Source organism: Geospiza fortis, unplaced genomic scaffold, assembly GCF_000277835.1.
Source record: "Geospiza fortis unplaced genomic scaffold, GeoFor_1.0 scaffold172, whole genome shotgun sequence".
Taxonomy (NCBI): Eukaryota; Metazoa; Chordata; class Aves; order Passeriformes; family Thraupidae; genus Geospiza; species Geospiza fortis.
This window is the reverse complement of record NW_005054309.1, coordinates 4,442,934-4,454,971: the sequence shown is the minus strand read 5'-3', so window position 1 is coordinate 4,454,971 and position 12,038 is coordinate 4,442,934.

The window sequence follows — 12,038 nt, the reverse complement described above, 5'->3', positions numbered from 1 at the left end:
GGGGAGAAGGAAATACTTTGTTTTCAGCCAAATTGTTTACACATTTTTCCTTCTCCTTTTAAGTCTGGGGAATTCTTGTTGTTAACTTCCTCAGGGGCAGGTCCTTAATCAATAGATGAAAATATAAACTGTACCACAAGATGGAAAATACTATCATACCAGTTAAGTTATTTGCTTCAGCAACACATGTGGTAAGGGATATTATTATTCCATAATAGAATACACATTGATTCATTTGGCACTTTTTTTTTAAGAGTTTTTATTTATATGATGTGTTTATGGACAAATATGCATTGAATGTTTTTTAAGTCCTATTATGGTTTGGTTTTATTTCCACATGTTCAGATGAAATGACCATTACTGGGCCTAGAAACCTGCTGCACTAATGGAAGTTCTTAGAGTTGGTGCCAGTTTTATATCCTGCAGAGTTAGTTGCCACTATATTAATATCCTGCAGGTCATTTTTAAAAAAACCTTCAACATATTTTGCAGGTTCTATGCAATTCAATATAGTGTCATCCTTAGTATGTGCCAGTTTTGCATCTGAATTAAGAGCCAGGGATCAGACCTCCAAGTGCCAGATCAGACCTCCAAGTGAGTAGGTTTTGCAGAAATTGATGGCCTCTTGAAACTTGACTTGGCAACCTTGTCTCCCCAAAGTCTGTGTGAAAATTCTTTAAGAATCATCATTCTCTCTCTGAAAGAGTAAGAATGGTTGGGAAGACTGGGCTCTCTGCTGCTATGATCGGGGGCCAGGTGCTTGCTGCTGCACTCAGATGCTTTTGCTCCTGTGAATAAATGATTTTTCCTGTATTGTAACCTCAGTTTAACAGAAAGGGGGTAGAGAAGGCCAATCCTTTCTCAGTCATTCCCTGACTCTGAGCACTGCTGTCAGCTGTGGGAGCCCAGGCAGGGTCGTGCCCGTGCTGGCACATTGGCATTTCCCTGAGCTGAGAGTGACACACAGGAATTATGGAAACCTTTCCGCCTTTGCCTTTGCACTGCTGGGCTGGGTGGCCCTTTCTTGTGGCAGAGGAGCAGCAAGGTGTGACTGTGCACAGGGCCAGGCAATTAACAGCCCAGCTGTAATTGCACAGGGCTTTCTGGGGCCTCTCCTGTTCCCACACAGAACTATGTGCACGGAGGAGAGGGGAGGGCGCTTTTCATTTCATTTCTCCTCTCACTGCTGAGATTGCACTAAGTCCATACAGAGATCCTTATCTCAAAGCAGAAAGGAAAGTGAAATGTCCAGTTTTGTCACTGTTTGAGTGCTCTGTGATATCTAGCTCAGAAGGCCCTGAATTTATTGCCATGGCATTGCTGTCAATTAGAAGTGGTGGTTCTGTCCAGACTCCAGCATTAGGGCAGACAGGGTCCAATGTGGAGTTAAAGGTGCATCAAACTTAGCATGAAACTGCTTTGGATTCGTGACATGTGATAAACCTGTTTTCCATTGAAAAACACAGAGGAGAGGTATAATTCTTAACTATCATTACAGACTCCCCAGACTATTAAGGCTGCATAAATATTAAAGGCTTGTTATTTACATTAGAACCATTATCTTTATAGATATCAGTGCTTGTAAAATGACTCATAATGCATAATTCATTCAACCAATCCTGCCCTTTTCTCTGTTTATTATTCATCCACAAATAGACTTTGATTTTTACAAATTTGTTCATTATTCATATTATTCCAGGCTCTCTGCACCTATTTTAGTGGTCTCCTTTGCTCAACACCTATTGTCTCCTACCCTATTTTTATCAATTTGCTTCTGTTGTTACTTGCAGAGTGTAATTGAACATTTAATAACAGACCTGAAACTCCCCCTGACTTTAATGAAGATTTACAGGATAGCTCTGGGGGTTCATGATGATGCTTCTGCTTCTGCCATGCAGCCCCTGACAGGACACAGTCTGCAGTCATTCATACAGCAGGCTCTGCCTTTTATTCCCACTCGCTGGAAACACAATAATCCAGAGAGTTTTGCAGCACATGGCCAGGTTCTAAAGTCTGGGAAATTAACTTGTTTGTTTATGTACAAAGCAAGCATAGCAAGGCAGATTTCCCTGCACCACAGCACAGTGTGGTTCAAGGAGAAAGCACCAGAATGGGATTTCAGATACCTGGTTCAGGTCTCCAGCCAACCCTTTCCATGCAGAGTTGCCTCTCCATGTGCCTCAGTTTTCTCTTCCGTAGATTGGTATCAATGTTGCTTGAGGAAGATCTTGCTCTGCAGAGTTCAGAAGGAGTAAAAAATGCTCCTGACATCTAACTTTAGACACAGTTATTAACTTGCTTCCCCTGAGCTTCCTGAAAAAAAGTTGTGAGAAGTTCCTCCACTGATTTCTATTCTTGGGGCTGCTGTTCGGAAACATCTCCAAGCTGATTCCTCACTACCTCTTGGAGGATCTGGATAAACTTCATAAATTTCATAGCTTGGGTGAAATGCCTGAAGAAATACTGCCAGGCTTCTAGAAACAGAAGGTAGTTCAGGAAATAGAGTATAATGTGTTTGTCTGCCATCCAATTACTTTGATCTGTAAAATAAGAATAGCTAAAAACTAACAAAAAGTTCTCTTTCTTTTCAATTCAGTTTGTTGCTATTCATCATTAGTTTATTTTGGATGCACTTCTGAGAAGTTGCTACCTGCACTATGAGGAAAAAGAAATCAACACCGTGCAGTAAAAAAATTAATTTGATAGTGAGGAACTAATTTGTTATCTGAGTCTACAAATAAATTATTTTAACAATCACAATAATTAAAATTGTTCAAAATGCTTGAAGAAAAAATAAATTCCTAAAGATTTTCAGAAAAAACCCCAAAAGTGTACACTTTGACTTTTTTATGATTTCAGAGTGAAGTTTCAGGATAAAGGAGTCAAAATGAAGCCGGTTTTGTTTAAGTTTAGATTGAAATACAGTTTTTAGTTTAGTTAGAAAAAAAAGACTTGTAGAATTTTTTTGATGATCGTTTTCTCTATTACAGACTAGTCCCAATATCTTTTATTTTACTGGAAGAAAATGAAGAGAAATTATACTTAGAAATACTGAAAGCTTGGAAATGAAAAAAAAATAAGAACATTAAATTAGACTCAGAATCTTCTCCTTTCTTCTAGTTTTTCAGCTAGAAAAATATGACAAATGGCCCTGAATGAAATTGTCCTCTTAATTTCTAGTATTTCTTCTCTTAAACATTTAAAATGTTTTTTGGTTTTTTTTTTTGTCCACTTGTGTTCTTCATGTTCTCTGTTTTCTTTTCTTTTTTTTTCTCCCAATGCAATGTCCTTGCCCCTTGGACTGAAGTGTTTTGGAGATAAAGTTTAGACTTCTGGAGATCAGAACCCGAACTCCACCCAAGCACTGGAGGAGCAGCAGCACTTCAGTGCATTGCAGTGCCTGCCCTCGCAGTTCTAATCTGATTTTAGACCATCCATGATCTCAGTCCACCACACTCAGCAGAAATTCTATGATTTTCTTCATGCCTTTCTCAAATTCAACTGATAATGAGTTATGAAAAGAACCAGAGTCCATGGACTGTAACAACCTCCAATCCTGGTCTCCTGATGAGCAGTGGAAGCATGAAAAGTGAAAAACTACAATACTGCTCATTTCCACCAGTCCTCATGTACCTTCCTGCTTTCTTCTCTCCTTATACTGTGAGTCATCCAGCATTTGATGCCTGGGGACTCCATGTGTAATTTTGTTTCCCAGTCACTTTTGTCCCTTCCTCATGCAATGCATTCACATAAGCCCTGAGAGAACATAGCAGCCCCGGCCAAAATGGCTCAGCTTCCTTCCCAGGGTGTCAGGGAGCCAGGAAGAAAGGTTTGTTCAAGGTCTTGGCTCCCTCTCCTGGCTGGCTCTGCAGCAATTTTACATGAGATTTTAGCCCTTCAAAAAATTGTTGTTTGCTTACTGCCAATGCATACTTGAAACAGGAGAGAAGAGCACTCTTGTGATGAGATTCTAGTTTAAAAAAAAATAAAATTAGGAAGCTGGAAGCTAATCTCACTAAAAATATGTTAAGTAAAATCATCATGTTTTTATATAGACTATTTGAAAATGTTTTATTCCTGCCAAGATTTCTTGAATACTACATATATAAGAGAAATGTTTTTAAAAAAATTTTCTCTGTTTTTCTGGATTACCTATATTTTCCTTCTGACCTCCAGGCTCTAGACTTCTACTTCATAAATGTCCCAACACAAGCTGTGTGTTATCCTTAAGCAGTGGTAGCATTCCCCCTACCTGCTAATTGCTTTATTTGTCCTTACTGCTTCCGTTCCCTCATCAACAAAGGCTTTAGCATAAAGGGCAATGAGGTAGAACATGACAAGGAGAGTGGGAGCCAGAAGAGTGAATACTTCTGTAATTACACAGTAGCCTGGAGTAGCTCTTCTCAAATCAATTATGTAGCCTGGATTGCCCAAAACTCTGAGGACAGAGCCCTTGTTTTAATTTGCCTATGGAGCTATGTGCTCCAGTAATGGGCAAAATTCTTCCCTTGTTACCAGTTGCCTTTTATAGGAATCCACATAATTCCTTCCTTATTTATTTTTCTTTAATTACTTTATTAATAGTACATTGTATTTAGCTCAGCTACAAACCAATCATTGCAAATTGCTTCACAAACATTACCAAATGAATTTTTACCTTGTCTTGTTGAAAAGGTAGGGCCACGTCCATTTTTCAACAGGGAAAACTGAGGCAAAAGATTGTGATGCAAAGTGATTAGAAAGAGCAAATGGAAAATCATCCATAAAATCATAACAAACTGCAGTTGCAAAGCAAATTGTCAGGTAACCCAAGAATGTAGCTCAGCAATCAAAACATTTATCCCAAACTCTATGCTCGCTGTGCAGTCCTCAGATTTATCCTTCTTGGGACTTTATAGCAGGCATAAACCAAGATGGTATAAAAGCAAAGTATTGCCAGTGCCAAGAAGATTTTAGTAGATTTTTTAGACTTATATTTGCTGTTACTGAAGAGTTTACTAAACAGAATATTGCACATAACAGGGACAGTATGGGATTAAGAAGGAGAATGAGCATCTTCACTGTCAGCTGATTTCACAACTCCATGCAGGTCTCATTTTCCAAAGGCTTCTGTCTTGTTGTTCCAGAAGTCAGTGTCAGAACTTCCTTGGTATCAGTGACTGGGATTTGGCCCACATGATGGTCACTGCTTTCATGTGTTTCTCATCTCTTACTTTCTTGTGGGACACAGAACACAAGCTGTGTCCAAATGCCTGTGAAAGTTTGGAACTAGGCAAAACTTTGCTTTGGATCCCTACTCCATAAATGAACTACCAGTATACAATGAGCAGTCAGAGTCCTGGTTGTTTTACTTAAGCAATGGCTTCAGCAATGCCCTAACTTAGGGAAGGAAATTCTTTTGATGATCCATTTAAAAGGCATTACAGCCACTGCCTGAAAAGAGAAGCTTCCAGGAGGCAGAAGGGAAGCCAGTGAAGCTGTTCAGGTAACTGGTTCTTCAATAACAGGAGTGTGTGTGCAATAACAGAGGTGAAAGCTTGAAGGGAAATTTTTGGCAAAATTTTGATTCATTAAAACTGAAAAAAAATATTTCATATATCACAGTTTGAAACTTCCTAGACATTTCTAATTAACTGCAAGTAAATTTAGATTGAAAACGTTTTCAGACTCTTAGCTAGGAAAGAGATGAACTCAATACCCATTCATGAAAAGTTTGTGATCATGTGTATTTGTCAGTGGAAAAGGTTTATCTGGAAAAAAATGTGTCTGGCTCTAGTTGTAACCTTATCTGCATAACCTGTAATAGAATAACTATAGCTATAGAAAGACTTTTGTTCTTTTTGGCATAGCTGATCAATTAGATGTGTAGGATGGAGTTACAAAAGCTCTTACAGTTTGCAGGAGTTGCTTTGCTTTTCATGGCTGTGCGAACAGCACGGTGCTAGAAATGATGTTACAAGGAGTGAATGGTATTTTGAAAACCCAGTTATTCTTTATGTCATGTAGCTAAAGCCCTCAATTGCCACTGGTTTCCCATAGGATTTTGATGCCACAGAAATGCACATGAAGGGTCAGTCCTTGCTTCAGTCTGTCTTGATGGCAGAAAATAAAGGCAATGGTGTTATGACTGTTCACAGGGAGGCAAGGGTCAAGCTAATTTTTCTTCTGGTTTGGTTTGGGGTTTTGGGTGGGTTTTATTTTCAATCAGCTTTTAAAATTCATTTTTATTTTTGATTCACTCACCATCACTATATCATCTTTTCATTAGCAACCCTCATTGGCCATAAGTAACTTCCCCAAAATCTCTGAGGAGGTCTCTGGGAGACCTGGGAACTGAACCTTTCATATCTGTAATGACAGTCAATGCTCACTTCTAGATAGGGAATAGATGTAAACCTTCATTCAAAATCCATGTCAGGTTCAAAAACACCTTTTAAAAGACAGCTGACCTACTGTAGGATTACAGTTTCAGGTGAAGCAAGCCAGAGCCAGAGCAGGTCCTTACTGAATAACCTGCTGTGTGCAAGGTGAAAGCAGCACAATTTCAAGGCTGCATCCACTTAGAAAGTCCAATGATCCATGGAGAGCGACTAATCGACAGGGAATGAACCAGTACATCTTGCAAGATTTTTCTCTAGTCAAGTTGGGTGCCAGTAAAATTGTCTTAAGATGCAAGAATGAAAAGTTTAGTAATTTATTTTTGCATATAAGTTCAGTTGCTGGACTGTGCAGTTCAGTGTCACCTCCTGCGCCCAAGCATCCAGACAAAAGCCAGCACCTTTTTTTTTTTTTTTCTGTAACTCATTTAATTTTACTGGGAAAATCCAAATTTATTATCATCCTGATATTAATTTGCCATGTTAGTCACTGCTGTAATGCCCAGACGGTTAAGAGAGCAGGGAATAATTGTCACTTGGAAGGAGACAGTATTACACAGATGGAAATCACCCCTGTAAGGATTTATAGGAAAACAATTGGTGCAGTATGGTGTCCAGCTACCTCCCCAACTACTGCTAATGCATTTGTGAAGGCATTAACACATTAAAGTTTGAGCTTGGCTCCCCCTTATCTTAGAACAGCCACCAAATGGCATTCTTGTAGTATTAACTTTCTGTCACTTCCAGCTCAAGATGTGACCTAGAGTAAAAGGCTTCCTATCACCCCATCAGCTCCCTTAACTACTCTCTTTCAATGCATGTTAATTTTGTGTCTTCATTTCACAGGGTACAACTAGAAAAAATTAGAGACTTGTGGTAATATTCTTCCAGTTAAAAGAAAACATTTGCATTGTCAAAGCTAATAAAGCTGACTTCTGAAGTTTCTGCACTCAGCCTTACCACACAGGCTGCAAGTAGGTGCACTAAAAGTATTTTCTCACTCCTATATCACTAAATTTGCTAAGTCACAAAGCAAAAATGAAACAGTTCTCTATTCCTTTAAACATTTGGCTCTTTTTTGTAGCCATGTGCCACATGCATGCTGATATAACATGCCCCATCATTTAAAGGCTGCCCCCCACCAAAACCAAGATCGATTTCTAGAACTTACAAACTCTTGCCATCCCCCAGCCTGTCCTAGGAGACTGTGTCAGGATGATCAGAGGCTCAGCAGCAGCTGGCAGCTCAGCCTGCACCGCAGCTGGACAGGGAGATCTCCCCTTCCTGCTCCCCCAAGCCTGCAGGCAGAGAGCAGACAGCACCTCCACTGCTGCTGCAGAAAAGGAGTTACAAACTGCAGCCAAAGTGGCACATTTTACTTGATGTTTATATTGAGGGTCACTTTTTATGTGTCTAAACTCAAGAGCAGTAAATATGACAAAAATGCAGATGAGAAATAATACGTGAATACATTTTCTGTGTGGCCAGTCTGACCTGTGGAGGTGCACATTTGGGTTTTTAGCTGATATGCACAACTTTTTTCCTTTGCCAGCACTAGCATCGCTCCACCTCCATGCTCTTACAACTGCTTTTTCTCTGGGAGATGGAAGGTTTGGTAGAGAGCAGCTGCAGCCAGTGGAGATTTCCCTCAGGTTATAGCTGGTTCCAGAGGGCTCAAAACATGAGAGGGAAAAAGGGGCTACAAGCAGCCCAAACACTCTGGGAAACAGCACCTTTATCACTGGGAAAGCAGAGAAAGCTGAGAAAACTAAGCCTTCCTTCATCCAAATCTTTTACCTTTGAGGGTTGGGGGATTTTTGGTGTTGTTTTGTTGGTTTTGTTTTTTTTTTTTTTTAAGGGGGAAAAGGCTGAGGCTGGGGGGGATGGAGAGCAAAAATGCTGACCTTAATTAATGGAAGGCCCACTAGAGCCGAAGGAAAGAGTTTGGCTCTCAAGGCCTGGGCCTCCCCCTGAGCCTCTCCTGGGTGTAATGAGAGAGCTCAGCTTCATTACTGGCAGCTGAGGGGAAGGGTCACTGGGGCTGGATTTGCAGGGCCCTCATTGAGGGATCACTCCATGCTGAGAGAAGCTGGCCATGCTCTTGGACACCTGGTCATTAACATTGCTAATTAGCGGCCATTAATCAGGGCCCTGGGTTTTTTGTTGTGTGTCACCGGCTCAGAGGAACCAAGTGAATAAGAAGATTGTTTCATTACCTCCACAAGAGGTGGAATGAAAGCAGTTCCCATCAGCTCAAGATGAGCTGAATTAAGGGAAAGGTTAGACAACAATTTAAGATGAGCTGCCAAGGGGGAGCTGGGGGACCTGAGCTGTCCTCTGAGAGGAAAACCAGTCACCTATAATTAATGAAATCTTCCACAACCTCACTCTAATCACCGTGTGAGCTTCTCACCAAAAAAAAAAAACACCTACCTTTCACATCGGAAGAACCCTAATTTATCTGTTTATGAAGTCCTAATCTTGGCAAGCTTTAATTCCATAGAATTTTTGCACCATATCTATATATGTATATATACACAAACAAAAAGACAAGGATATATATAAGTATTCACTCATGTAGTGTGAATATGTCCCTGTGTTTGTTTCATAGATTAACCTGAGTCAGCAAGGATGGTTTTTACACAGCCAACCCTACTGGCAGAGGGAGGGGGGGACAACAGAAATCTGTATTAAAAAGTATCCAGACTGTATTTAAAACATTTATCTAAATGTTTGCATTTTATATGCTTGGGCTTTGAAAGCATTGAAGAGATTTGGTGGTTTTAAGAGGCAGAATAATTAAAAATGAGTTCTGTTTCGGTAGGTTAAAAAAGACATGGGAAAAGTGATAGTTATTGGCATACATAGGAAAAAGCAAAGAATTTAATTAGCAACCAGATTGTTAAAATGCAGTGTTCTCCTCCCATGCTCCATTGTCTAACTTTTGTGGAACAGGTGCCTAATTTTCCTAATGGGATACATTTTAATTGACAAAGTAGTTTGATTGCTTCACACCAATTTTCAGTTCCTTGCTTACTTTTAATATAATAAACTCCTCTATTTCTACAAACTCAGATGCCCTCTAGAAAGTAATTAGAAGCAGGTTTTATCTGCCTGTCTTTTTTTATGAACCACTTTTTGATTTCTGAAACCAACTAACGAAAAGCTTGATTTGTTCTGCTGATGTGTGAGAGCCAGTAACTTTTAGTCATATGCACCAAGCATTTCAATCAAGTTGTTTGCATATCCATTCATTTCAGAAAGACTCTCAAAATGGATTACAAACATTTAATTGTAAGAGGAATAAAATAATTAAGGCAGTACAAGTGGAAGTTAAAAATATGCCTAAGGATTCACAACAGTTATTGGATCATTCTCATCGTGGGGCATAAATTCCTTCTTGTTGTTTCAAAGAACTTTATTCAAGTAGGCACATTCCCTTTCCTGACAACAGAAAGTAAACCCGTGTTTCTTATGTATGTGATGCTCTTTGTAGAGCTGTGAGATTGGTTAAAATGTCCATAAAACTAATCTTTGGAGCATTGCAGCTGGTCTGGAATTCTATAATATGATTTCTGGGACTTCATGGGAAAGTTGAAGGCTCAAGGGGAAATTACACAATGAACAGCTGAGAAAAAGTTGCATTCTGGCACAGAATCATGCAAATGGGGCACATTCTTCAGTTTTCTCATGACGGATTGTCTCTGAAACTACTGAGCCAAGTTGCTGAAATGCTAATGAAGGAGAAGCATCAATGAGCAGTGTCATCCTGGGGGCTTCTGAAGGGGACAGAGTAGGAGATGGAGGGAGGGGGCAAGGGGGAAGGAAGGAAGGAAGAAAAAGAGAATGAAAAGAAATGGAGCAGGAATTTCAAATATTGGGGCTGACCCTCTCTTAAAATTAAATGGGGGGTTGGGGAGAAACAGAGCCTGTGGTGAACTCTGGTGAACACGTTGCTCTGGGCTTATAAAAATGAATAAAAGCACTTAAAAGCTAGAGTTTGGCTTTGGCTAGGGGGAGGTGAGTGTGGGCACTGCTAACACTGGGAGCCAGCCTCCTGTTTGATACATGAGATGGGTGTAGGGCCCCAGGGTCCCAGCACATGAGCCTGGGAGAGGCACACAGATGTTTGAGGGACTCCAGGGCAGGGAGCTTGAGTGACAAACATGAGGAGCTGGAAGCCATGGTGCAGCAGGAAAACTGTGACATCCTTGCCATCATGGAGCATGGTGGGATGACTCACACAACTGGAGGGCTGCAGTGGATGGCTGTAAACTCTTCACAAGGGCCAGGTGAGGAAGAAGAGGTCATGGGTAGCCCTCTGTGTTAGGGAGTGGTTTGACTGTCTAGAGCTTAATGATGGTGATGATAAGGTTGGTGTTTATGGGTAAGAATCAGCCAGTGTGTGCCCAGGTGGCCGAGTAAGCCCATGGCACCTGGTTTGTGTGGCCAGCAGGACCAGGGTAGTGACTGTCCCCTGGACTTGGGACTGGAGAGGCCACACCTCACAAGGCCTGTGTCCAGTCCTGGACACCTCACTACAAAAAACATTTAGAGGCTGGGGCAAGTCAGGAGAAGGGCAACAGAAGGGAGAAGGATCTGGAGCACAAGTCCTGTGAGGAGCAGCTGAGGGAGCTGGTGGTGTTCAGCCTGGAGAAAAGGAGGTTCAGAGGGGACCTTATCACTCTCTACAACTCCCTGAATGGAGGTTGTAGCCAGGTAAGCATTAGCCTCTTCTCCAACAAGCAAGGGATAAGACAAGAAGAAATGGCTTCAAGTTGCACCAGAGAGGGTCTAGATTAGATATAATCTAGGAAACATTTCTTCACTGAAAGGGCCGTCAAATACTACCCAGGGAAGTGGTGGAGTCCCCATCTCTGGAGGTATTTAAAATAAGTGTAGAGAAGGTGCTTAGGGATGTGGTTTAGCAGAGGACTCAGCAGTGCCGGGTGATGGTTGGACTTAATGATGTTAAAGATATTTTTCCCACCTAATTATTTCGATTATTCTAACGAGAATAGGATCCTATTGCAAAAATGTGGAGGAATGGAGTAGGCCTTTTACTTGTCTCTAAAAAGTGTTACTATTTGCAATTTTTTAAAAAGCCCTTTTATCATGGCACAGGATTTGTGCACTTCTGTTTGTACAGCAGAACAGTTCATTTTCCCAAAGGTAGGTGAGCTTTATAACCAGTTAGCCCACAGCTCAGCTACCAAGGCTCCTTAAATATTTGGCTTACAAGTACTGGATCTTGAAGAACATTTATACTAAAAATACCCAGGCGGCTACATTTTGCAGACTTGCAAAATCATTCTGTTCTCTCTGAGGCTCCAGTGCAAGTGGCCAAAGGTCTCAGCAAGCTGGTGCTGAGCTATTTTGAACATCTGGCTGATGGTTGCTTCCCGTCGGTGTTCCTGGAGGAGCTGCTGGGTGGTGAGAACTTTAAAATATGGCCCTCAGCCCTCTAGATGCAACACGTGTTATTCAAGCTTGTGGAAGGGTTGTGAAAAGCTGGCAATCACAGAGGAACAAAATCCAGTCATCTGCCTTTTGTCCTCACTGCTGGTGAGAGTAGAAAATTAGTAGGTGTCGTAAGTGTTGTGCAGACGGGAGGAAACCAGACTCAGTGTTTGGGTCAGCGTGAGGCAGGGCTGTGCAGTG